This window comes from Neovison vison, chromosome 1, assembly GCF_020171115.1.
Source record: "Neovison vison isolate M4711 chromosome 1, ASM_NN_V1, whole genome shotgun sequence".
Taxonomy (NCBI): domain Eukaryota; kingdom Metazoa; phylum Chordata; class Mammalia; order Carnivora; family Mustelidae; genus Neogale; species Neogale vison.
In genome coordinates this window covers 285,018,126-285,045,406 of record NC_058091.1, presented here as the reverse complement: position 1 = coordinate 285,045,406, position 27,281 = coordinate 285,018,126, and the positions used below count along the sequence as shown (strand labels likewise).

At 38.6% G+C, this 27,281-nt stretch overlaps 1 long non-coding RNA gene and 1 pseudogene across 3 annotated transcripts in view; both read right to left on the bottom strand.

Annotated features, from left to right (window-relative positions):
* Positions 1 to 884: 884 nt before the first annotated feature.
* The window catches only part of LOC122894848, a 111,584-nt gene continuing 85,187 nt past the window's right edge, over positions 885 to 27,281 (bottom strand). For all 3 annotated transcript variants that reach the window (XR_006381870.1, XR_006381864.1, XR_006381861.1), the window contains 2 exons: positions 1,724 to 1,842; positions 885 to 1,196 (listed from right to left, as the gene is read on the bottom strand). This is a non-coding gene — a long non-coding RNA (uncharacterized LOC122894848). The remainder of the gene's footprint in view (positions 1,197 to 1,723; positions 1,843 to 27,281) is intronic.
* On the bottom strand, positions 17,609 to 17,783 carry LOC122896906 (annotated as a pseudogene).

The following is a 27,281-nucleotide window of genomic DNA, read 5'->3' as shown; positions in this document are numbered from 1 at the left end:
ATTGTGAGCCAGAAACTGTTGACCAAATATATATGAAAAATATACTAGTCCTCCTTTATTCGAGGGGATACATTCTAAGACTCCTACAGATGCCTGAAACTGCAGATAGCAAAGAACCTTGTACACCCTATATTTTTCCCTATACATACATACCTATGATAAAGTTTAATTTATACAATAGCTTAGCATTGACAGTAACAAAATAGAACAATTATAACAATATATTGTAACAAAAATTACATGAATGTGGCTTCTCTCTCTCAAAATTTCGTATTGTGCTGTACTCACCCTCCTTGGGATAACGTGAGATGATAAAATCCCTACACAATGAGGTGAAGTGAAGGGAATGACGTAGGCACTGTGACCTAACATTAGTCTCCCAATGAACTTCTGGTAATGCGTCAGGAGGATCATCTGCTTCTGGACCCCGGATGACCTCAGGTAACAAACTGTGGAAAGCAAAACTGCAGACAAGGGGGGCTACCGCATATTATGGTCATCTAAATGGCCAAACACATATTTCTTACAAATCACAGTCTCACAGAGTGTGTCCTCCCAAAATCCATACATCAAATTCGTACCCCTAAAAGTGATGGTATTAGGGGGTGGGGCCTTTGGAAGGTGATTAGTGCTTTATAAAAAAGGTTCCACATGAGGATACAAGAAATCTGTAACCTGAAAGAGAGCCCTCACCTGACCAAGCTAGCCGTAATTTCAGACTTCTGGCCTCCAGAATTGTGAGAAATAAATTATTGTAATCCACAAGCGACTCAGTCTGTGGTATATTGTTATGGCAGCTCAAATGGACAAGATGTAAGTCTTTCAAAATAATGATCTTATTCGATGTTTGCCACACCTCTGAGAAGAATGAAAAAGAAAAAAAGTGCACTCCAGGTTTGTATTTATTGGAAAACATAAGAGATACTAAAATGTACAATATATCTTTTTAATCGCTGCACATGAAACGAATAAAGTAAAGACCATGGAAATTTCAACACACAATTAAGTAGGCATATTTCTTAACGTTTGTGAAGCAACTTGGACAATTTCTCCCCGGTGAAGTACGGTGCCTCTTTATGGAGCGTTCTCATTACCCAGCCTTTCCCACATCTATAAATTTCTGTGTGGACACTCATAGGTAACGGTAAAACACCAGGTCCCACTTCTCAAATAACCTTGATTGTAGCCTCCCAAATCTGAAAATAGAAATTTAAACAATTTTCACTGAATTGAATGCTTATGCCTTATATACCACACAATATGTCCTTTTTTTTTTTTTTTAAGTTAACATTTCGAGTTGTAAAATCCAGATAAGTTTTACTGGATTCTATGGTATCTGGTGATTAGTGACTAGATATCTGGAATACTTAACAATAAAAATTCCAAAAATCCAGTAACTTCTTAACAGCTTAAGAAGTGAAAATTCAGGGGGTGCCCGGGTGGCTCAGTGGGTTAAAGCCTCTGCCTTCAGCTCGGGTCTTGATCCCAGGGTCCCCACGTCGGGCTCTCTGCTCAGCGGGGAGCCTGCTTCCTCCTCTCTCTGCCTGCCTCTCTGCCTACTCGTGATCTCTATCTGTCAAATAAATTAAAAAAAAAAAAAAAAAAAAAGAAGTGAAAATTCAGGAAGTTCTCACTGGGTAAAACATCACATGAAGTTTCTTCTCAGTCAACTCATTTTAGATATGTATGCAAAGCCCCTGAAATTGGCCATTGTGTCCAGTACCTGCTTTGTTTCTGACCTTTGTCTTGAGGGAGTGGCTCAGGATCCTGAGCAGATTGGGGTTTTGTCCTCTTCTGCATGGGCTTCTAAATGGCTCCTTGGCATGTCACCCCCTCTCAGTTCTGCATGGGAGAAGATGAGAACTCAACTAAAATCTTAATATTACCATAAAACAGTAAAGCCAGCATTCCAAATCCTAAAATGATATCTTATTTCACCGGAATTTTCATTACCTTTTAACAATTAGCTCCTGAAAACTTACTTAAATTTTACAGACTTGAAATTTTAGACAGCTAGACTTACGGCTTGGTTTAGAGCTGCATAAAATGGAATGCATTTTCCAAAGTATCTTCCTTCTCAAATTCTTTTAAAACTAAAAGACTGTATGTGCATTGTCTCAGGAAGCAAATTGTTCAGAACCAGGATCTTTTTTTTTTTTTTTAAAGATTTTATTTATTTATTTGACAGAGAGAGATCACAAGTAGGCAGAGAGGCAGGCGGAGAGAGGAGGAAGCAGGCTCCCTGCTGAGCAGACAGCCCGATGCGGGACTCGATCCCAGGACCCTGAGATCATGACCTGAGCCAAAGGCAGCGGCTTAACCCACTGAGCCACCCAGGCGCCCCCAGAACCAGGATCTTAAAGCAAGACGTAACTTTTACAAGTCATCTTACCTAATTCACTCTCCCTTCTACCATCAGGGAAAAAATTACCTGAGTTACTATTTGCTGAGTTCCCTCTTTGTGACAGACATTGTGCTAGATGTTGAATATACATGATATCATTTAGCCTGCTCAATAACTTCATGCAGAATTCAATAGTTTCCCATTTTTAAAAAAGCAAATTAAAAAAAAATTAAATTCCAGAAGTTTAACTAAAATAGCTGAGTCACCCTGGAAGTAAAGTCTTCATGGAGACTCGAACTCAGAGTGGTAATTCAAAGGCTGTGTTCTCCTTCCAACACCACACAATTCAAGGAGGTAGACAGACTGTTAAGCCAGGAAGCCCACTTCAAACCTTTCACCAACCGTGAATTAAACATAGCACTTCATTCCACTATAAACATGGACCAGTAGTCACTAGTAGCCTCAGGTATTCAGGTAATTTTAACTTTACCTCCAAAGAAGCCTCAGATATTTTAATATCACAGGATAGTTGTTACAGAGAACTTAAAATATTATTTGTGTTCATCACCACTATGAAGTTATGAAATCATCAAGTCTGTGGACTAGATCTTGTTTTTAATTCATTAATAGAGCCTATATCACAACTTTTTAAAAATTTTGATGAATACCTTTCCATACTATCTGTTTTCTGTGAAATTTTAAGCGTTTGATTTGATGCATTAAAAATCCTATTCTGGGGGCATCCAACTCTTGGTGTTGGCTCAGGTCATGATCTCAGAGCATGAGATGGAGCCCCATGCTGTGAGGAGTCTGCTTGAGATTTTCTCCTCCTCTCCCTATGCCCCTCCTGTTCATGCTCACCATTTCCCTGTCAAATAAATAAATCTTTAAAAAATAAAACCAAAAATATTATTTTGTCAAGGGACTGACCCAAAGACTTCACAAGACTGCCCCAAATTTCACAGCACTAACAAGATTAAGAACACCTATCTAAAGCCATATAATTAGAAATATTTGAATAAATAATGACATACATATTGGTTTTTTTTTTAAAAGATTTTATTTATTTATTTGACAGAGAGAAATCACAAGTAGACTGAGAGGCAGGCAGAGAGAGAGAGAGGGAAGCAGGCTCCCTGCTGAGCAGAGAGCCCGATGCGGGACTCGATCCCAGGACCCTGAGATCATGACCTGAGCCGAAGGCAGCGGCTTAACCCACTGAGCCACCCAGGTGCCCTACATATTGGTTTTGTTTATTGTATTTTGACTGAGCTGACATTAGTTCTACTAGTCAATGATCCCCAATCTGGGCATCCCATATTTCTCACGTAGTTTCTCATAATATATACTCCATGAAAGGATCTCTTTTGGTTAACTTAGCAAATTAGCTTTTCACACTTGCATCATCAGAAGAAACTCCATTGTTCTCTGCTACTCCACCTGTTCCTAGATCTTCACCTTACACAAGGCAGGACTGCAATGGGACGTCAGGGACACCCGGAAAGATTCTGTTCCCTTCTTCTTTCCTCCTTCGCCAGATTTATGTTAATTATGGGTACCTCTGATCTCTTTAGGAATTTAGGGTTTAGGAGAGCCCTTCAAAAATTTTTCATATCATTATTAGAGGTGAGAGTCTACAGTCAAGTGTCCTCTAGGAGGATGATTAATATTTACACAGAGGTATAACACACCATTTCCCCAAGGAAAGTTTTAATAGGAGATCTATGCAACCAGCAAGAAGCATCAAGAAGGGAGGGAAAAGAGCACAGCAAGAGAAATAAGGTCCCAAGGTCTTTCTCACAATTTTGCCCTGAACTTCAGTGATTCATTTCATTCTAGTTACAATTTCCAGTTCCTCGGTTTCCCATTTGCCAAACAGGAGTAGTAATATGTGCTTGCCACTCATGTACTGGCCGTGCGGTGAAGACTACCAGCCTCCCGGGCATCCAGTACTTTGCATCAGTCAAGCAAATGTCACATGCACAGTCAGTGATGGCTAAAACCAGCTCTTCCTTATGATGGATGTCACCATGGCCTGTCCTTTCCTGCTAATAATGTAGTTCTTCAATCTCTAGGCTTCCCACAACACAGGAAGACTGCAATTACATGTGTTTTTAGGCTGACTCATTTTCTAATGGTAACAATCAGTATTTAAGTTAATTAGGAAGATTCTTTTGATGTCCTTTATTTCATTCACAATTAGTCTCCTGATGTACTTTTTTTTTTTTTTTTAAAATAAACTCTCAGCCAGTGATGGCAGAAGGAATCATTTTACTATCCTCAACTTCATCTGCTTTCAGAGACTTGCTCATCCTCTGGCTAGTTCTCACTTGAAGCGTCTAAACAGAGTTTGAGTTACTCTGAGCTAACTCTGATAACAATTCTGAATCCAGGTCTAGAACGGGTGCTTGATGAGAGAAAGGTCAAAAGGTCCAGAATGCACTCTCTCTGTTTTGGGTTGAACTTCCAGACTCTAACACCTTGGCAGAGATGACTTTAGCCATTAGTGCAACTTAGGACCTAAGGGGATGGACAAAGAGATGGGTAAAATTAGATGAGATGCAAAGCTTACAGATTCTGCTAGAGAAGTACGAGGTGAGGGGTGCTCTTCAGGAAAAAGCAGGGATAGGAAGACCCTACAAATGTCTGCAAAAGAGGTGAGCCCAGCCCTCCCAAACAAAGTCTTCAGTGCTTTAACCACTGGCTTTTTCATCAAATGACTGCTGTTCCCGCAGCTTGAAACAAGAGAACGTAGAACATTACTCTCCAGACGAATGTTTTTTCTAACAGGTCACAGAGGCAGAGTTAGGGGCTGTCAATGGCAACCTGGACAAAGAGGATGAGTGTGGTCAGTGGCCTAAGCCAAGGTCAGAGTACTCATAAGTTATCTAGGATGGCCTGTGACTGGAATTCATTCAGTCATTCACTCCACATTTAAGTCAAATCCACGCAAGCTACAGAGAATATGAAGGAGTGATCCTTCCGCTGAAGGTACCCACCAACTTGGGTGGGAATGAAATGTTCCGACCACTCACAGACACCGACGGAACTAGGGTGAGACTCCGTGAGTGAGATATTATAGGGCATGGTAAATCGGGCTCAGCAAAAGCATGCCACTGAGCCCTCAGCAGGAAGCTCCATTTCTATTTAAAGATAACACCACAGATGGAGATCACTATCTTGTGTGTGCGGATGTGGCTGACAAAACAATAAATAGCCTCCTCTTCATTGCCTGCATATGAAGACTGACATTTGGTTTACAGCTGCAGAAACTGCTTGCTATTCCAGATGTCTGGGGCTCCATTACACTACTTTACACACAATTACACTGCTCTAGCACAAACACACTGCACCATCCCCACCCCCACATTGCTAATGCTGTGAACTGCCCCCCCCAACGCTGATAAAGCTGTGAACATCTTCTTTCTCTTCTTTGCTTGGTGAAATCCTATTCATCCTTCAACACCCAGTTGAGCCATGACTGCTACTGTGATGCCTCTATCACTAAAAGTCATCCCTCCTTAGTCACCACATTTGCCTCTTATCTCTACTGCAGCACTGATACAGCATTTGGTTACGTTGTTTCTTCATGTGCTTATCTCTCCAAAGGGTAATCATTATTTTTCAAGCATTTAGAATGTCGACTGATGAATGGATAAAGAAGATGTGGTATCTATATACAATGGAATATTACTTTGCCATCAAGAAGAATGAAATCTTGCCATTTGCAATGAGGTAGATGGAGCTAGACTATGTTAGGCTAAGTGAAACAAGTCAGTCAGAGAAAGACAATTACCATATGATTTCACTCATGCATAGAATTTAAAAAACAAAACAGATGAACATATGGGAATGGGGGAGAAAAGAAAAGGAGAGAGGGAAACAAACCATAAGATACTCTTAAGGATAGAAAGCAAACTGACAATTGATTGAGGGAGATGGGCAGGAGATGCCCTAAATGGGTGCTGGGTATTAAGGAGGGCACTTAATAAGCGATGAGTCACTAAATTCTACTCCTGAAACCAATATTGCACTATAAGCTAACTAAATAGAATTTAAGTAAAATTTTGAAAATAAAAAGAATGGTTCCTGACAAATAAATCACTGATAACTTAATGAAGAAATTAATAGCCTACGCTGATAAAATTGTTTTTAGGGGTGTCTGGGTGACTAAGTTGGTTAAGAGACCAGCTCTTGAGTTCTGCTTGAGTCATGATCTCTCAGGGTCATGAGATCGAGCCCTACATTGGGCTCCAAGCTCAGGAAGGAGTCTGCTTGAGAGTATCTCTCCCTCTCCCTCTGCCTCTGTTTCTCTCCCTTATTCATTCCATCTCTCCCTCTCTCTCTAAAATAAATAAATAAATCCTTAAAGGAATTGTTTTTCAGCAAGCATCAATTTAGTGCTGGCATACCAACTGTCCTACAACATATTTGGATGACCTGAACTTGTTATTTGAAGCCATCATTGTAGCTCAGAGATGAAGCTGAAGTAAAGAATAAGAGGTTGGGTGCATGTTTGTTTCATGAAGAAGTCTCAGAGTTCTTTGAAAAAATAAGACAGAGTTTCTCCCCTATAGACCTCCAGTTTGCTCTATAATTTGATTTACTCATGGTTGCAGACTCAATCTTAAAGACAGAGCAAGGCCACTCTGAGCTTGATTCAGATCAATGAGAGCAGTATCAGTAACAGCCCTCATCACCTCTAACTTGAACCAATCACTATTTCAAAGCAAGAGAGAAATTCAAGTCTTCATCAGTCCTTGTCAAACATTACTGACCACTCTAGATATCCACCTCTATACTCCATCATTAGCTGATGCAATCCTAAGAGCACTTACACTTGGAAAGGATCTGGTAATCACCTGTTCTGACTCACTCCCAAAGTAGGAACATTTTCTATTCCATTTAGAGCAGATGGTCACCAACATCTGCTTAAAAACATCTACAGCCAAGAAGCTCCTTCCTCTGTGAGGTATCTATGTAACTCTGAACAACTGTAGAGATTAATGAGCAAATACCCAGGAAGCATATAGTACCTGGCACACAGTAATTGCTCAGTACGTATGACTGACATTTTTTATCATTATCTACTCTCAAACCCCTTTTATTTCACTGACAATCCCTTCTTTTAAGACACGAAACAATGTACAAGTAAGCAAAATGTTATGTCTAGTATACTTCGGTTTATGTAAAATATAAAGAACCTACATATATGTATGATGATGATGTGTGTGTGTGTAACGATGCTTACAAATCTTTCATTTATTTTTTATTTATTTGCTTATAAAGCTTCTTGAAGGAGTCCCCATGAAGGCTTTTTGAAGGAGCCGATGATACCCATTGTGAGAAACCAAATGCCCACATCAAAGATTCTGTCTCCAGTCCTTTGATGCCAGAAAGGTGCTGAGCTCTGTGTCAAAGGTGAGATAGAAAGCCCTTCCACCAGTCTTATGCTATACATTGTCACCTGGACCTTGAAGCAATATGTCTATATCCAGAGCCCTACAGAATCCATCATTCATCTAAGCAGACCCAAGACACCGGGCATGGTGCCATCTTCCTATCTCCAACCTTTCCAAAGCTCAGCTACTAACTTCATTTGGAGAAGATGAATACACACAAAATATGTGCACAAGAGTAAGAAACTATTTCTGTGTTGGTAAATTTAGAAATTATCTAAAGGGCATAGTATTCAGAGATACAGCTTTGACTAGAACATAAACACCTTTCAACACTGTCACGCAGAGCAGTTTAGTTACTGAGAGCCATAGCTCTCAAACATACACTTTTCTCATTATGGGCAAAGCTCTGTAATTATAAAACCAACTACCCCAGTCCTGGATTTCCCTAAGAAAAGAACTCTTTCTGCTAACGGTGTCTTCAAGTCTCCAGCTCAAACTTTGAAATGACACGTTGGTTTTGTCCTCACCTTCTACCTTTGCCATTCAGCTCTAAACTCTTAGACTGAAGGGTCAAGTTTCAGTCAGAACTTATATCCTGGGTATATAGGCTGGGAAACGGGATATTAGCTTTACCATCCAGTCATCTAAAATTTATTCATTAATTCATTAAGTAACATTTTGAGTACCTGTTTTGCATGAACCATATACGCTCACTATTGCGTTCCCCTGGATATATTTCCACTTACAGAATACCCCTATGAAGTATGGGAAATCATGAAGAGTTCTCTTCCTGACTATTCCATGAACATTCTGTTTGGCTTATTTTTCATGACCATGGGATTTTTTTCTGAATTCGGGACAGAAATCATTGCAAAGGTGCAGTATGTCTAGTATGTTACTGTTCTGTAAGAGGAAAAGACTATACATAAGAATATGCTCATATAGACATGAAATACGTCTGAAAGGAATAGTGTTAGTGATGCTGCTGAAGAGAGAAAGTAGATAGCTTAGTGAAAAGGTAACATCCTAAGTGATAAGAAAAAACGAAGTAAAATCCTGTTTCTGCCCTTGAAGCCTGAAGAAGCAAATACTAAAAAGCAAGTACATGCTTATCATTGTATGTTCTACACTTTTTCAATCTCTAACTATATCCAAGTATGGAGCATTCAAAAAATCATAAACATTGCATAACACAGACATAATCTAAGTTTAGAATTAACTTTTGAATAAAAAAAATTCTGAGGTCACCTTTATTGACACAGCGATTCTTAGATTTTTCTTTTCTCTCCTATCAGTAACAAGTCCTATCTCCAACCCACCAGACAAATTACCAACTCCTCACTTACTGTAATTAACTGAGTGTATTACTTTCCTATTGCCAATGTAAAAAGTTACCACGATGTTTCAAAACAACACAAATTTATTATCTTACGGTTCTAGAGGTCAGAAGTCTGGCAGGGGTCTTATGAGGCTAAAATAAAAAGGTAGCAGAGTTGCAATCCTTTCTTGAGGTTCTAGGGGAAGAATCCATTTCTTTGTCCTTTCCACTTCTAGAAGGTGCCCACAATTATAGGCTTGTGACCCCTTATATCTGTAAAGCTTACAATGGTGTCAGTCAAAACTTTTTCATATTTCATGACTCTAATGCTCACCCTTTTGACTCCCAATACCACTTCTAAAGAACCTTTATGATTACTTTGGGTCCAGCCAAATAATTCAGGATTATCTCCTAATTTTAAGGTCAGCTCCCTAGGAAAATTGATTCCAGGAGCACCTGGATGGTTCTGTCACTTAAGCGTCTGCCTGCAGCTCAGGTCACGGATCCGGGGGTCTTGGGATCGAGCCCTGCATCAGGCTCCCTGCTCAGTGGGGATCTTGCTTCTCCTTTTCCCCCCTGATCATGTGCTATCTCTCGCTCTCTCTCTCAAATAAATAAATAAAATCTTTTTTAAAAAAAGCTTGATTCCATCTGCAACCTTGATTCCCTGTGCCATGTAACAACATATGCATAGGCTCTAAGATTAGGACACAGACATCTTTGGGTGGCCACTATTCTGCCTACCACAGTAAACAGTAAACAGGTTACATAGCTAGCTAGTTAGATAGATATAGATACAGAACATACATACATACATACATACATACTGTTTCTTTTTTTTTTTTTTAAATACTATTTTTTTTTAAAGATTTTATTTATTTATTTGAGAGAGAGAGACAGTGAGAGAGAGCATGAGCGAGGAGAAGGTCAGAGAGCGAAGCAGACTCCCCATGGAGCTGGGAGCCTGATGTGGGACTCGATCCCGGGACTCCAGGATCACACCCTGAGCCGAAGGCAGTCGTCCAACCAACTGAGCCACCCAGGCGTCCCCATACATACTGTTTCTGAAGAGATATAGCCTCTTCCATAGGATGACTTTTAACTTATAAAATGTAACAGTCAAAGTCTTTGTCTGAAACAGGTGCTGTTGGAGTCCTCTAGCACTGTTGGGAGCCATTCCAAGACAAATGAGGAAGTAGCTGAGATAGTCTATTAATACATGCTCTGCAACCTGACTTCCTGGTTTCAAATCCCAGGTCTACCAGTTAGACAGTGTGACTTGAGCCTCAGTTTCCTCATTCATAGAATGAAGTCAGTATGAGTACCTCTATCATAGGATTGCTGGAAGGCTTACACAAGTTACTACCATTTAGAACAGTGCCAGCACATAATAAGTACTCCGAATGCTACTTAGTTTGACTTGATTCACACTTCCATGACTCAGAGTGCTCACAAAGGAATCCCTGCCAAGACCCAGAAACATTCAGCCCCAGAGCGGAAATCCTGTCTCTGTCCTAGGAGTATTGAGAAGAAAATATTGATGGTGGTTTTGGGGTGTCTGGGTGGCTCAGCAATTGAGCCTTCGGCTCAAATCATGATCCCAGGGTCCTGGAATGGAGCCCCGCATGGGGTTCCCTCCTCCACAGAAAGGCTGTTCTCCCTCTGCTACTCTCCCTGCTGTGTTCCCTCTCTTGTTATCTCTGTCCAAAAAAAAGAAAAGAAAAAGAAAATATTGACAATGTTTTAAAATCCACCTTGCCATCTAGGTTTTCCCTTCTTCCTTTTGATTTTAAAAAGGAGAATTGAAAAAAACAGCCTGTCCTGTAGAACATCAGGTCAGAACCTGGTGAGCCTACTGGCTTCTACTACGGGTTACGTGGATTGAGCTAGACAGTCTTTGCCCGCAAGGAAATTGCCACATAATGGGTAGGCAGAACAAACAAAGATAGGATGTAATTAAGCAAATTTAACAAAAAGTTAATTTCTATAGCCCCAGATAAGCTGAATCTAATAAAGCAAAGGGCGTGGCTCTCCATTTTGTTCTGTTTGGCCCCCAATGTCAACAAATCTAAAAGGTCTGTATAGCAATTCTCATTGCTAACACCAAAGAAACAGAATGCAAGTGTCAATCAAAGTAAAATTTTTACTTTTTAAAAAAATTTTATTTATTTATTTGAAAAAGAGAACGTGAAAGAGAGCGTGAGAGGGGAGAAGGCCAGACAAAGAAGCAGACCCGTTGAGCTGGGAGCCCAATGCGGGACTCGATCCCGGAACTCCAGGATTATGACCTGAGCTGAAGGCAGTTGCTTAACCAACTGAGACACCCAGGCACCCCAAAGTACCTACTTTAAACTGTAACCATACAATTGGACCAAACTATCTTTCATCAGTCTCTCAGTAAATTTTTCCTCTAGTTTCTAGGGACTGTTTCTAGGAAATCACTAAAAAGATAACTGATTCATCCCTCTGGACTCATTATGCTAAAGGGTTTCAATGCACAAAGCTCAAAGACAATTGCAAGACCCCATGGTATCTTAGTTCAACAACTAAACACTCTTTAAAACATAAAGACTACACTGAAAACCGTTTGGAGTTTTACTATTAGAATGTTGTAACAGCCTATCCTCATTCCTGCAAAATTACTGCCAAATTGGAATCAGTAAATCTCTCTTTATCCTCCTTTCAAGTACTTTGGCAGTCACTCCAGCATATAATTTAAAGTACTAAGAAAACTGATAATACCTGAATGTCAACACCATGGAAGGGGAGTGCCTACTTGCTGTTCTGTACTTCATCATGATCGCCAAATGAAATTCAATTTTATACCATCAAATACAGTGATTTCTCTCAATGTGATAAGCTATGTTAACTAATGATCTAAGGAGATACTAAATATTGCCTGCTAAGTATACTACTATAATCTGATTAAAGCCAGTCTTCAGCCAATCCATAATTTTCATTACCCCTTGAAAATGTTCTGGACTAGGATCTTTTAAGTTTCCTGTAAGCAAAATGAAATTTCCTTTGAGGTGAATAATGTGGCCTGAGTCTATGAAATAAATGTTGGTAAAATTGGTCTATAGCTCCCATTTATAAATACCAAAGTTATAAAGCATATTAGTTGGTAATATCACATTTATTGGCATTTATGTTATATCAGCTTAAAAGCACCTTTTTTGAAAGTTTTTATTTATTTTTATTATTACTTTTAAGTAGGCTCCACCCCCAGAGTGGAGCTTGATACAGGGCTTGAACTCATGACCCTGATTTTAGTATATGTGCTGCCGAAGGGAGCACGAACTCATGACCCTGAGATCAAGACCTGATCTGAGATCAAGGGTCTGTTGCTTAACCAACTGAGCCACCCAGGTGCCCCAAATTACAAGCACTTTTAAGTGAAAAACATTTTTCCTCTTTGCTCAGAAATTGTCCAACTCTCCTGGTTCAGTGAGGAGAGAAGCAAAGCTTTATCAAAGAGGTTGAGTCTAAATCAAATGGGATCCTGTGTAATCACAGCAGAAGCCTCATTCTGACTGTTTTTTGTTTTGTTTTGTTCTGTTTGTTTGGTTGGTTTTTTTTTTTTTTTTTTGGCAGGGTGGGGTGGTGGGGTGGGGTCAACTTATGTGGTCAAAGGGAGTTTTTGATTAAATAAAAAAAATTTTTTTAAAATAACACCTGAATCTTTGCATTCATTCAAGAAATATTAAATGTCATCACTAAGCATTAGATACTATTCTAAGAACTAAGGGGATACGTACCTGAGGGACATGACCAAGGAGAGGCATTATCAGGATTCCAAACATCAGGCAATGGCTAAAAGTGGGTGCTTGAGAGCAGCTGAAATGTCTGCTGAAGAAAAAAAGTGCCATATTCCAGGCTTAGGGCCCAGCCAACTAATTTTTTAAAAGACAGAATGATGGTTCAAAGAACTGCTGTTAAAAATAATTACAAATTAATAAAAAAATTTCTGAAAACAAGGCGAAGATGCACAGCAGACCAGACAAGCTCAAGAAGAAAGTGGTCAGCAAATAAAAAATAAAGAATGATCGGATGCAAAGAAACCCAGAGCAGAAACTTCTGGTGATGAATGAGACTCTCTGGAAAACTACATCTGATGACTCGGAGTATATCAGTCTCATCTGACTGTGTTTATAAAAAGGAAAAAAATGATGAACTTGGGATCGTTTCCCCTCATATTGCAATCAATAGAAACTTCCTTTTCGCAATGAGACTTTAAACAATTAGGGAAACATTTTGGTTTCCAGCTAATGGGTTTAATAGTGATTGCCATTTCAGGAAAAGCACTTCATCCAATTGTAGACATGCCAAAGGTGGAAGAGAGGGGAGCAGAAGCAGCATAAACTGTACTAAAGGCCCTCACAGCTGGCTTTGAGTCACTGAGAAAATAATATCCTTCCTCTAATAATCCCTTAAAGACTTGGGTTTGCTTTCGTTCGGGAGGAGAATGTGCTGGCCTAAGAACAACTGTTGTTTCAGCACTTGAGCATCAGGGAGCTAGATGTTCTATTTATTGTACCGATGCCAGGCATTCCTAAGTAATATGTGAGCTGACCTTGAGAAAATACACATATAGTGGAGGTTCAAATACAGAGAGACCAGTTTCTAGTTAATGGCATAGTCAAACCTCCCACATTTTTTCCTTCTGTTCATCATCCTAGGGTCTCTAAATATTTTCTTGTTCCCTTGCTCTTCACCGGGGACCAAAGCTGGGCAGAGGAAGGACACATACCTTGGCCACAGACATCTTGAGTCCCATAACTAATCTGTAGTTTGGAGTCTGCTTTTCCAGAATTAACCACCGTATTTGCCTCCACCAGCACCATATTGTTCTAAATGTATTGAATTTATGATCTTGCTTTATGTAGGCATCAATATTTAAGTCAACCTACAAACACGGGTATATAAAAATTTGCCATAAATACTGATGTTAATATGATATAGGAGGATGATAATTAAGATTGGATTAAATATAATGGATTATATTCATGAATTAAAAATAATTGGCATTGAACCAATAAAGCATACTCATGCATTATGTACTCACTAAGCTAATTTCTTGTTTTGTTCCTTAACAAAATATCCAAGTGTCCTCTCAATTTTGTGTTATTGGATTATGCCATTTGCTGTGCAAATAAACTGTACTTTTAATTAGTGTAAGAACTCCTGTAGTGTGAAATTAAAAGTTTTGAAAAGCAACATGTAATATACAATTCCCCTTTAGGATATTCTATCAAGTAGGAATAGTTTCAGCTGCAAGTAATAGAAAACTTGACTAGTGGTCTTAAACCAAAGGGACATTACCTAACAAAAAGACCAGAGAAAAGCCATCCCAATGTTGAATCAGTGGCTCAATGATGTCACCAAGTATGCAGGCTCCTTCAAATTTTCTGTTCAACCATCCTTGGTATGCCTTCAGTATTTTTCTTCAAGGTATAACTCTCAAAGCATCTTGTTCACATATAACATCAAAGAACAGTAGGGTTTTCCTGGGGCACCTGGGTGGCTCAGTCGTTAAGTGTCTGCCTTCAGCTCAGGTCATGATCCCAGGGTTCTGGGATTGAGCCCAGCACTGGGCTCTCTGCTCAGTGGGAGGCCTGCTTCTCCCTCTCCTCTACTGCTTGTGTTTTTCTCTCTCTCTGTCTCTCTCTGTGTCAAATAAATACACAAAATCTTTTTAAAAATTACAGTAGGACTTTCCCAATTTCCTAATGTATTACTTAAAGATTATTTTCCAGAACAAGTTCGTGTTCCCACTCAAACAAGTCACTGGCAAGGAATAACAAGACTGTCATCACTGCTTTACACCAAATGTGACTTATACCCAGGAGCTTGGTACATTGGCATGGAAGGTAAGCCATCAAGGGAGTTCACCCCATATATGGCCCCTCTGAAGCCAAGCATTTAATGCAGGTCCTTTTATGCAACTAAATGTGATATTCTAACTCTTGCACACTAGAATCAAAGCTGAAAAGATGCTTACTGGCTTGGGCATTGGAGAGTCCCCACTGATTTATCTCCAAGTCAGCAGGTCCTCTCTCTTGCATGGAGAGGCAACAGCTCTAATGTCAACAGTAGGAAACAAATGCTACTGTCTCCCATCCCCGGTTAGGATTTGATAAGGGTGAGAGGGGAAGCAAAGAGACAAGGAGTGAAGAGCGTCTTAATTTTTGCAGATGGAAATGGAAAAAATTATGAAATCTTAGGTCTAAAATTTTCAGCAAGAACCCAAGATAACATTTTCTTCTACTAACTGCCCTGGGAAGACTACAGGAACTTTGAAGTAAAGATCAGAACACTGCTTCAACTCTGCAATCAAAGAGCTTAGGAATGACATCTACCCTCATCACCATAAATCATCTTTAAATAAGTAAGGGGTCAAATTTCTGGGTTAAACAATACATTTAACTACTAAATATACATATATTGCAAAGTAATTCAAAATTTATGCCAGAGCATAAATCTGGCATTTTGGCCTATTAAGAAAGAGCTTTCTAGATTTGTCATCAGAATGTACTAAAGGGAAAGAAAACAAAATATGAAATTAAAGCCATAATCAGCTTAAGTGGAAACAATACTATCTGTTCATGATTGCCATTCCCATCATCAGCTGAATTAGCAAAATCCCGGACCGCATGACTCCAAGCTTCAAATGACTTAGGACTGATCGTCAGTAATGCTGCGTAATGGAAGGAAGACAGGTGGTTCACCAAGGCGGCCAGTGGGGAGCCTTTAGAAAAGCCGCTTCAACTTTATGGGTCTTGATTTCCTCATCTATAAAATTATAAAAACAAAGTCCAGGCTACAGGGTTGGAATGGGACCAACTCAAATAAAGGATGCTTGTTTATTATCATATTGATATATCAGGTTAAGTTCCTTTTATTTAGTTTTTAGTTTCTTGAGAGAGAGAGAATTTTAAGCAGGCTCCATGCCCAGCCAGGAGCCCTACCTGGGGCTCAATCTCATCACCCTAAAATCATGAGATGAACAGAAATCAAGAGTTGGAAGCTTAACTGACTGAACCACCTAGGCACTCCAGGTTACATTCTTTTTAGGAACATCTTAAATATATGGGACACTAAAGAAAACAAATATGTGGTGGGGGGGAACCAAGAAAAGAATCCTCATGCAATGCACTGTTCTGCCAATTTATTTTTTCCAGTGCAGTGGTTTTTATCCAGACAGTCATAGTGTCCCATAGGACCTGTTAGCTACAAATTACAGATATTTCATATATGTCAAGAAACTGAAGAACGAAAATGAGATGAAATCCCAATGCAAGTCTATACGCCAAATGTGATTAGGAAAATTTTGACATTAAAGCCTGATAGTCAAAATAAATGTCTGAAATTTAAGCATACACTTAGGAATTTACATATTAAGCCATTTGGCATTTCATTTTCTTGTCCTTTTTGCACATCAACTGGAATATAATTGACACATTGTAGGAAAAAAAATGAACAAATGCTCTTGCCATTTGCTATGTCTCTGTTATTTTCTAACTTTGTCTTTATCTGAGTTATCTCTGTAACACACACACACACACACGCACACACTGGTGGACTACGGAGGCAGGCATTCATTTACAGAGAGAGGTCAGAGGGCATCTGAATGGCTCTGACTGTACAGCGTGTGACTCTTGGTCTTGGGGTTGTAGTTGTAAGGTCCACATTTGGTGTAGAGATTACTTAAAAAAAAAAAAAAAAAAGTGAGAGAGAAAGCCAGGAAGCCAGATCACACTAAGAGAGGTGAGTTGCAAAGGAATTCATCAAAAGTTACCTCTCCGGATGTAAAGCCCTCTAGTGTGTATGCTATGTGTGTTTAGGCAATATGCTCTCATTTTCCTACTTTCCTCCTTAAGTGCTACCTCAAGGGTTTATTTTAGTCTGCAAGAGATTAGGCAGGTAGGGAGGGAAGATAATTTCCAATATAAGATGCCAGTTCCTTACATCCATAGGTTATCCTCCTAGTGCCACCATTGCTGAACACTGTCTCCGCTTTATTTCTCTGGTTAGGAATTTACATACCACGCTCCTCCCCTTCTCAAAACTGAAAGGTCTTCTCTAAGCTACTAGTTCACTTATTATCTGCAACTGATCCTTAACAGACATCTTCAGAATCAAATTTTCATTTTCTCCCATTTTTAATGATAAACCACCTACAGTTCTACTATTTTGACTTTGTTTCTCAACTTCCTGCTTTTTCCCTGATTAGAGGCACGAGTTCCTTAATGAATTCGTTTTCTCATTCTCATTCTTAAACACTACGTGTACTTGTGATATCTCTTCCCTTGTTGACTTCAAATTAAAATTTGTTTTAATTAGGCAGGCACCCCCTAGATATGTACTCTTAAGAACAGATGGGTGCCAAAGTCTGCAATGTATACAAAAAAAATTTCAAAAGATAGTTATTATATATATTTTCTTAGGATCCCAGAAATTGATATTGAGAAAGCATCAGGTTCAACTGCTTTATAGAACACCCACCCCAATCTATAACATTAGAGTAAATGGGGAATTTCAAAAGACGTATTTACTGAGCATATATATACACAAGATAATGTAAATCATCCACAAAAGACAACTGATCCTAAATTATGGATGATTCTACTTTTTTAAATAGTCACACCCTACAAGTAATGGTTTTCCACTGAGAAGAAATGTACTACACTTGATCTTAGCCAAAAGGCCGAGAAGTGATCCACTGAGAAGAAATGTAAAGAGAAGAAAATCCATCTCTTTCTTTCTTCCTCTCTTTCTTTTTTTTTTTTTCATTTAGAGAAAATAAGGAAGCAAAGAAGTTTGTCAACAGATTGAATCTTTCAGGCAATTCTGTTTAAAGGTAATGAGACTGTTTCAGATGCTCTTGAGAAGAAAGAACAAGGGAACCTTTGGCTCAGACCCACTTTCCCAAGCTGCTGCCTTTAATTCTATGAGAAGAGACTTTTCAACTCCACAACCTGCATGAACTACCTATGCTGAGCCAGGCCCTAAGCTAGGGTTTGGGAAGAATAATACATAGTCACGTCTCTAATGAGTTCCCAGCTTAGAAGGAGAAACAAACACATGAAATAATAATTAAAATACCATGTGCTGAGAAGCGTAATAGAAGTACAGGCAAGTACAGGCAAAGTGTTCAGGGCTCATAGAAAGTTCTTCCAGTTGGCATCAGGGAAGGCTTCCTGGAGGCAGTGGCATATTACAGAGAATAAAGAATAAAGAACAAAATGTATACCAATGAGTCCTCATTCTCCCTCCTAGTTTCCCCAGAAGGATTCTGCATAGAGAAACCCAACAGCATATTTCTGTAGCATGAATCACGAGAGTGCTAGGCAATTGTCACCCCAATAGCATTTCTAAGGAAAGCAATTAACTAGCAATTTTCCTTTATTATTTCACTCATCCACATAATTAAATATTCTCAACATACTTATTTCATAGTACTTTATGAAGAAAGATAACACTATCTACTATATACTAATGATAATATAATTAGGCACCAGTTTCACATGCTTTGATGTATCCTTCCAAAAAATTGTCTTAAAATGCAAGTTTAATGTGAGGTTAAGATTGTCCTCTTTTCTCCCAAGACACTACTGCGTGTCTTTATTTCACATGGTTAATATGCTAAAGGCTTGCTTAGATTATTCCAGTTTTCAAGGAAAATTTAAAGGTTTATATGAATATATTTGGGTGAGCCTGGTGGTGGGTATTATGGAGGGCACGTATTGCATGGAACACAGGGTGTGGTGCATAAACAATGAATTTTGGAACACTGAAAAGAAATAAAATAAAATAAAATGGAGGGGGGGAGACCAGTACTAAAGCTAACCAAAAAATAAATAAATAAATAATAATAAAAATAAAATGTCACTGGTCCCTCAAAATCACTCCCAAGGGATTCTGTCCGTTTTTCCGTTTTGTTTTCCAATATATGATTACTATCATTGTGCTGCATTTATTATAGTATGTAAACCTTCACACATATATACACACATACCTATGTACAAAACCTTTGTACATTTTATATATACAAATATATACATATATGCTTATATAGATGATGCATAAATAAAATAAAAAGCCCCTTAACCTTGCCTCAGATCTCATCTCTAGGTCTTACAAATATCAAAAGCTATTTTTCCTCAATCCCTTTCCTGAAGTCTTCATGTGCCAAGATAAAAATGTTCAACCCTAGATATGGTTTCCTTAGAGTTATGGACTCCTAACTCCACTACTGGACCCTCTGTATACGACTTTAAGTCCACTTTTCTCAAAGTAAGGAGGCGTACATTTATTTCATTTACTTTCCCCATTATTTGTGCAGTTTCAGGCCATGTTGACACCTAGTTCAGAGCAGCAGAGCAAGACTAATAATAAAACAAACTGGCCCTAGTTAATAATTATACATACGGCTTGGCCCTTTTTATCCTATTATCTTTTATGAGAGTTTTCTTTGAAAGTTAATACCTCTTGCTTTTTGAGGCAGATCAAAGCCAATTTTTGGTGTGCTCCGTATTTCAAGAGATGTCTTAACATTTCCAGTAATAGCATTTCCCTTATATACATTCTTGTTTTCCAATGCATTTTTGTAACTAGCTTCCTATTTATGCCCACAAAAGATGGGCATGATCAGGTGAAGCAATTTAAGATACAAACCCCTTGAAAGTCAGGAGATAAGCTTTAATAGCTATATTAAAGTCCATGTTATAATAACTTCTAAACCATGAGATGGTCACATTTGGAGGACAGCAAAGCCAAGGATTTGCCTTATGTGATCAGTCTTTTGTAGGACTGAGAGCAAAGTCTCCCTGACTTACACTGCGTCTGTCCTTTTCATATGCATACCTTTTGCACAGAATTACAACTCCCGTGCTATGCCAAAGTTCATGTGCTGCTTTCTTCTAGTTTGCAAACACAACAAGACAGTTCTCCACAGTTCTCTTAAGCTAGCTTTGGTCTCAAGCAAGCTGGCCAGGGTTGTGCTGAAAACCTTCTGCCGAAAATTTTTTTTTTAATTTGTTTTGGGCACAATTATCATTAAGGTCGATGCATAACTACCTATCCAAGCAAGTCATTTATCTGTGCAGTGGCTGAACAAAAATTAGGTTGTATCATTCTTTAAATACCTCATTACTCAGTGCTGCTGATGCTCCTTTGTCATTAACCATAAACCACCTGGGATTTTCCAGCTCTGCTGTATATCCCTGGTTGCCTCGCAAGAATGGAGGCACAGAAGCATAATTAAAGACCTATTTATTAATGTCATACATAAGCGTGGGGTATACACTTTACAGAACATTTTGTCTTAAGAGAGGAGGTTGGTTTTCCCAAAAGCTTACTTCACATGCTTCCATGGTTTTGAACACTAACCATCCAGCGTGAACGCTGAGATACGACAAACATGATTCCTGAGAATGCTTTCTCTGTTTTTGCCTATAAATATGCCAATTGCTTTAAAAAAAAAAAAAAAGAATATAAAAAGGAAAAATGTCAAACATGAAAGATTTACCATCAATCCCAAATCAGAATGGAAGCTTTGCTTTCATTAAAAAGGATTTCCACATAACAGTTAATATTTTAGCATTCCTCTCCCCCTCACCATTCACCATTTCTCAACTCCTTCACAATATCCCTTATTTTCTTACGTTTTTCATTGCCAAGAGAAACAGCAGAATGAACAATTCTCCTGTTTACTTCTGTAGAACACTGAGGTTCCAGGAGTTGGACAGAGAAATCATTTTTTTTTTATTTGACAGAGAGAGAGGTCACAAGTAAGAGAGAAAGCAGGCAGAGAAAGAGGAGGAAGCAGGCTCTCCGCTGAGCAGAGAGCCCGATGTGGGGCTTGATCCCAGGACCCTGAGATCATGACCTGAGCTGAAGGCAGAGGCTTAAACCACTGAGCCACCCAGGCGCCCCCAGAAATCTTTTTTTTTAAAGATGTATTTATTTGAAAGGAAGGAGAGAGAGTCTTAAGCAAACTCCGTGCTGAGTACAGAGCCAGATGTAGGGCTGGATCTCACAACCCTGAGACCACAGCCTGAACCAAAAGCAAGAGCCAGATGCTTAACCAACCTCACCTTCAGGCGCTCCCAGAGACATCTTTTTACATCGAATCTGGATGGTTTTAAGACTTTCATGAGGTGGGACAATTCATGGACTGATTTTTCTCAGTGGAATGTGTTTGCTCCACACATTTTTCTTAAAGGTTTTACATATCTGTCATTCATTTACACTAGAATTTTGTACAAGATGGTTATTTATTGAATAAAATGATATTCTTAGTTGTTTTAAGATGAATATAACAATGGTTCATCATGTTCTACAGAGATGAGTATGACTTTCAGGAGTTCTGTTACATGAGCCAGTTTGAGTTTCTAAATCTTCTTCCGGCTTCCAGTTCCTCCCAGAATCATCTTCCTGAAGGACCTCTAATCTCATTCCTCTAGGAGAACCTTGAACAGGTTTGCTGTTGTTTGCTGCACAAAATCCAAACATCTGAGCAGAGAACAGAGGTCCTTTCAGCTATACTATAGTGCATTGATTTTATAAAAACATAAACAAACTTACCCTATTTTGTTTTTTACAAAAACAAGATTTTCCCTATTTTACACCATAGGGCTTGATATGCACGTATGTGGTGTGTGTGTGTGCGTGTGCTTACAGTCATATCACACAATACACACTCGGGAGGGGCATTCTCACTCATAATACAATGTATACCTGGAATCTATATGACTTATTTTTGCGAAGAAGCCATGTTTAATTACATATTATATTCTGAACCAAGAAACTTATACGAAATAAATTACATGCCTACAGTAATAGGTGAGAAAATGTTGCTGAAGATATATACCCCAGGACTCCTGGATATAACAAAATTATCCTATAGGTCAAATAAGAAACATGACCAAGTAGTGTAATTGTAGATCATCTAAGGGACTGATGCCTATATAGCACATAGGAGCACTCTATTTCATAATATTTTATCTAAAATTAATATGCAGGGGCACCTGGGTGGCTCAGTTGGTTTAGCACCTGCCTTCAGCTCGGATCATGATCTCAGGGTCCTAGAATCAAGCCCCATAGCAATCTGCTCAGTGGGAAGTCTGTTCCTCCCTCTCCCTCTGCTGCTCCTCCTACTCCTCGCTTCTCTTTGTCTCTGTCAAATAAATAAATTTTTAAAATCTTTTTAAAAAATTTTAAAAAATAAAATTAATATGCAGGCTATAACAAACACTAAATTGCTTTAATTTGTACATTTATTTATAGTTGTTTAATTCATAACAGTAATGTTTATATCCTAAACATTTAGAAATACTTAGTTGAATAATTTGGAGTACTCCAGTCTCTCTAAGAAAGCTGTCCAAAGAAAATTAGATGGGTGTCTTTTCTTACAATAAATGTCTTTGTTGTGTAGTAGTGTTTCAATTCATTCTAGTTCCTTCAGAAATATTTTCAGACAGATACGTCAGTATGTTTTCATAGGCATTGTTATTTCCCTTGCTGAAAAGTGTTTTTTTCTTTAAATAAAAACTGTTCCAATATATCTGCATTTTGCTTTGTTTAGCGGGAACTAAAGATTTTTTAAGAAATGGGTTCCACTCAGCATTTTTTGACAGTCGTCAGAGAGGGGTAATCTTTAAAGACTCACATTTTTCAATTTTTCTTTAGTATAGACAGCTTAAAAATGATTTTAAACTACTTCATATCTCTTATGGGAACCTCAAAGCAACATCATTTAAGTGTTACCTTCATTTGAACAAGAGAGGAACAATAATTTATGATTTCATTAAATAAGAGTTAGGGAAAGATCAGATCTTTGAGGAGGAAAGGTACATTCAGCAGGAGTCTACCTTTTATCACAATTCAGCTTTAATATCAGAGCCATTAGTCAACTACCTTTTTTCAATTGCACCTTTGGGAATACCAGGATGAAACCAAGAATGAGATCATAAATTGTACGACTTTGGAAAGCTGGCAGCATCTAGTAAAGCTGAACTTATGCGAATCTTATGACCTAGCAATTCCACTCTGAAGTGTACCTCCGACTCAAAGACATACAACTATTCACCAAAGAAATGCCCTTGCATATTCACAAACTATTCATAAAGACCACAAATATAAAAATACCCAAATTCCACCAATAGTAAAATTAATAAATCTGCCTATTTACACATTATTCAGAAATGAGACTGAATGATTAGCACCTATATGTAACATGATGACTCTTACTAACATAATGTTGAATGGAAGATGTCAGATCCAAGAGTACATGGCAAGTAATATCTTTAATATGACCAAAACATGATTGAAAGTATAAAAGCAGACAAAAGTAGTCTATGCTGTTAGAAGTCAACATCATAGGGGCGTCTGGGTGGCCCAGTCAGTTAAGCACTGGACTCTTGGTTTCATCTCAAGTCATGATCTCATGGTCTTGAGATTGAGCCCCATGTCGGGCTCCATGCTCAACAATGAGTCTGCTTGAGATTCTCTCACTCTCCCTCTGCCCCTCCCACTCAACACTGTCAGTTTCTCTCTCTAAAATAAATAAATAAATCTTAAAAAAAAAAAAAAAGTCAACATCATGGTTACCCTTGGTGGGGAGAGGAGCTAGGAACTACAACAGAGCATAAAGGGGCTTTTATGATGCTGACAGTGTTTTGTTTCTTGATTAAGAGCTGCTTACATAGTTGTGTTCAGAATCTGAAAATTTAATGATTTTTACATGGATGCTATGAGTACTCTCCTGGTGTGCATATATTTTACTTAGGTAAAGGTTTTTTAAAGGGACCCAGGAAATCAAAAGTACCTTTCTGCTTCCATAAAGGAAAAATGACCCTTTAAAGATTTTAAGGTTTTCTCAGTATCCCAGTTAATACTAAATGGAAATATTATTCAAAGGAGGCACAACTTAGCCAAAATTCAATCCAGTTGAGTTGGGGTTTTTGTTTTTGCCGTCGTCTTCTCCTTCTTCTTCTTCTTCTTTTTTTTTTTTTGTAAAGACCAACAGAAAACTGGAAATGAAAGTAAATCAATATCTCAGTTCACACTCTGCACTAAGTAGTTTGAGGATCACCTTCAATGCAATTCCTATGAAAGAAAATACTTAACAATATACCAGCCAATTTTTAAAATCAGATCTCATTTCTATGAAGTAGCAAACTGATGGAGAATCAAACTTCCTGGGGAACCTCAAAAGGTCAAGAAAGTGACAGCTTGTCTTCCTCTGGAAATTTGCTGTGGCTTCATCACCATGAAAATATGTTTCTCCACCCTCACCATCACTTCCCCAAAATTATTTTTCTTCAACAAGTCAAACATGTAGAAAAAAACATTCTCATCAACTATTCTGCCATTGTGACATTGCTATAAACTATACTTCTCAAGACCAAGACATGAACGTATTGTAATGATAACAGCTGGACATTTGGAAGAAGTTAGCAAGTTACCAGGCTGATACTTTAAATCTGGACTTTCTTTGGATGCCAAATAGCAAGTTTCTGAGATCACATTATCTTCTTCAAGAGTCAAACATACAATCTCTTCACTCAGGAAATTCCACAGGGACAAGATATAGAACAAACCATAAATATTCAAAGAGGATATGTTCATGGGTCTGGTTCCTGCTCACTGAAAAATTAAATGCTCAAATACTCAGACCTGGGCAAGAACTCTAGCCTTCTTCATGGGAATAAATGAAAAATATCTCTTCTAATTGGAACATCTTCTTTAAATTCTTTTTCATTCATTTCTGGAGGATACAAAGACACAGGATGGATGGCTGTAACACAACCCTTTGGGATGTCTTCATTTCACCTAAAGAGCTCTCTACCACTGAAAAGACATATGAGCCAAAAATATGAAAGTATAAGTATGAAAATAAATATATGCTTAGATCATGTCACACTTCTGAGAACATATCCCTCTCAACTTTACAGATGCTGAAAGTGGTAAGATTTAGAAAGAATATTTAGATTACTGAACAATCAAATCAGGAGACCGGGCTATGGGCATGCAACTAATTAAAGCTTACACTAAGACTAGAATCCAGGATTGCTAATTCCTAGTTCAGCATTTTTTGGTGCTATCTCAAAATGCCTAGACTCACAAGAAATTATGTGAATGAATGATGATGCAAATGAATGACAATCTAGTTTTGTGGGTTATGCATTGCTACTCAAGCAAAGCCAAGAGTTGTAAACCACAAAATGTAAAATAAAACTCTCTACGAATGGGACATTCTTCAAGGAGGTACTTGGTATGGTGGAAATGCCCAATTCCACCAATTCACACAGCTATCGTATCACGTGAACACAAGAAGGAAATAAAAGGAAAACAGGGGCACATCCCTGGCTCATTCACTGGAAGATGTGACGCTTGATCTCAGGTTGTGAGTCCAAGCTCATGTTGGGCCTACAGCTCACTTTAAAAAAAAAAAAAAAAAAAAAAGGGAAAACAGAGCACATATGCACATGCATAAAAAGCAGGTGCTCCCTTACCTTGCTTTATTTCATCCTGAAAAGACATTTACAGTCTAAGAATAAAGGTGAAAAAAAGAGATAAACAATGGCCTCTCAACTTTACCATGGTAGAGAGAAATGGAGGGGTTAAGCCCACCAGAGATGGACTTCATTAAGGACCTAAAAAATCAGTAAGAAAGGAATTCTTCTCATTCAATCATTCAGTCAACAAACTTGTATTCCATGCCGGTCATGTCCAGATGTGGTGCTAATCAGTAGACACACAGATGATACATACTGGTCGGTGCCCTCAGAATGTGGCAGTTCATTGGGCATACAACTGCTACCAGGCAATGTGTTAAGTGCCATCCATGGTAGAATATGGCAGCTGGGGCAAAAGGTTTCCAGGGGATGAGGTCTGGTGGATGTAGTGAAGTAAAGGGGAGAAGAGGATAAGAAAAAGAGTTAATGTTAAGAAGATCTTCCTAGGAATGACTAGTAAAAACATGAGAAATTGAATCCTTTTCTTCTCTGAGGGACTTTCCCACATTCTTACTACTTCAATGGTTCTCAATGTGTGGCCCCAAGGCTAGAAGCATTGACATTACTTGAAGACTTGTTAGAAAAAAGAAAAAAAAAGTGGTGGGGGTGCTACTCAGAACTGCTGAATCAGTAATTTAGGATGGGGTCCAACAATCTGAGTTGTAACAAGCCTCCCCGCCCAAGTAATCTTGACATGTGCTTGAGTTTGAGGACTGTTGTACTAGATCCATCAAGGTGAAGTTGGGTGCATGAAATTCCACATATTCGAACAATTAAGAGCAGGTCTGGTCAGGTAAATTTTAACTCTGAAAAATCATTTTTGTCAAATATGTTCAAATTTATACTTCAGAAAATACAGTTCTCTATTTATGTTTGGAGGCTTATATTTCTGAAGCAAATGCTTTGCATTTTACCTGGAGTCAGGTGTCTTGGATGGGGATCAAAACAGATCAAACTCCAGAAAGCAGAGGAGGGTCTTATGGAACCAACCACAGAATATACTGATGGGACTCACAGGGACTGCACTGTTGAACCTCTCAGGCCATTTGGTCTCTGATGTTCAGCACTGATCTCTTTCTCTACATCCGCTCTATACAAAAAGTTTTCTATTTCAGCTTTTTCCAGGACATATAGTTTGCTAAATGTCTACCCTTCTCCCAAACTCTTTGTGACCATAGAGCTCCAGGATCTAGTACAACTAGCTACATTCCCTGAGTTTCTGGCTTTCATGTATGCCTCTTGCTTCAAATTCTTAAAAAAAATTTGTCCCAGTTTGGCTCAGTAGTTCACCTAGCTATGGCTTCAGGTATCAGTAAGGTAGACAGGGCAGAAGAAAAGGCTGAGTACTGACATTGAAAGAGGCTATATCCTAGGCAAGGAGAGTGCTCAGGACATTTAATAGAGTAAAAATGATCCCTTCAACCCCTGAGAGTTCCATGTAACTTCTAGAGTCTCTGAAACAAGAGTGCATCCTTAACTTCTGCGATTCCCCAACAAATGGTAAGAAATCCACGTAAGAATGGATTTTTTTGAAGCTTTTGAAAAGATAATTTTATTACCTATCAAAAACCTTAATTATATATACACACCCTTTACCACAGAAATCTATAATCTAGGTTTTTATCCTACAGAAAAAATTGGAATGTGTCCAATAAGAAATAACCAGACAGGTGCCTGGGTGGCTCAGTCAGTTA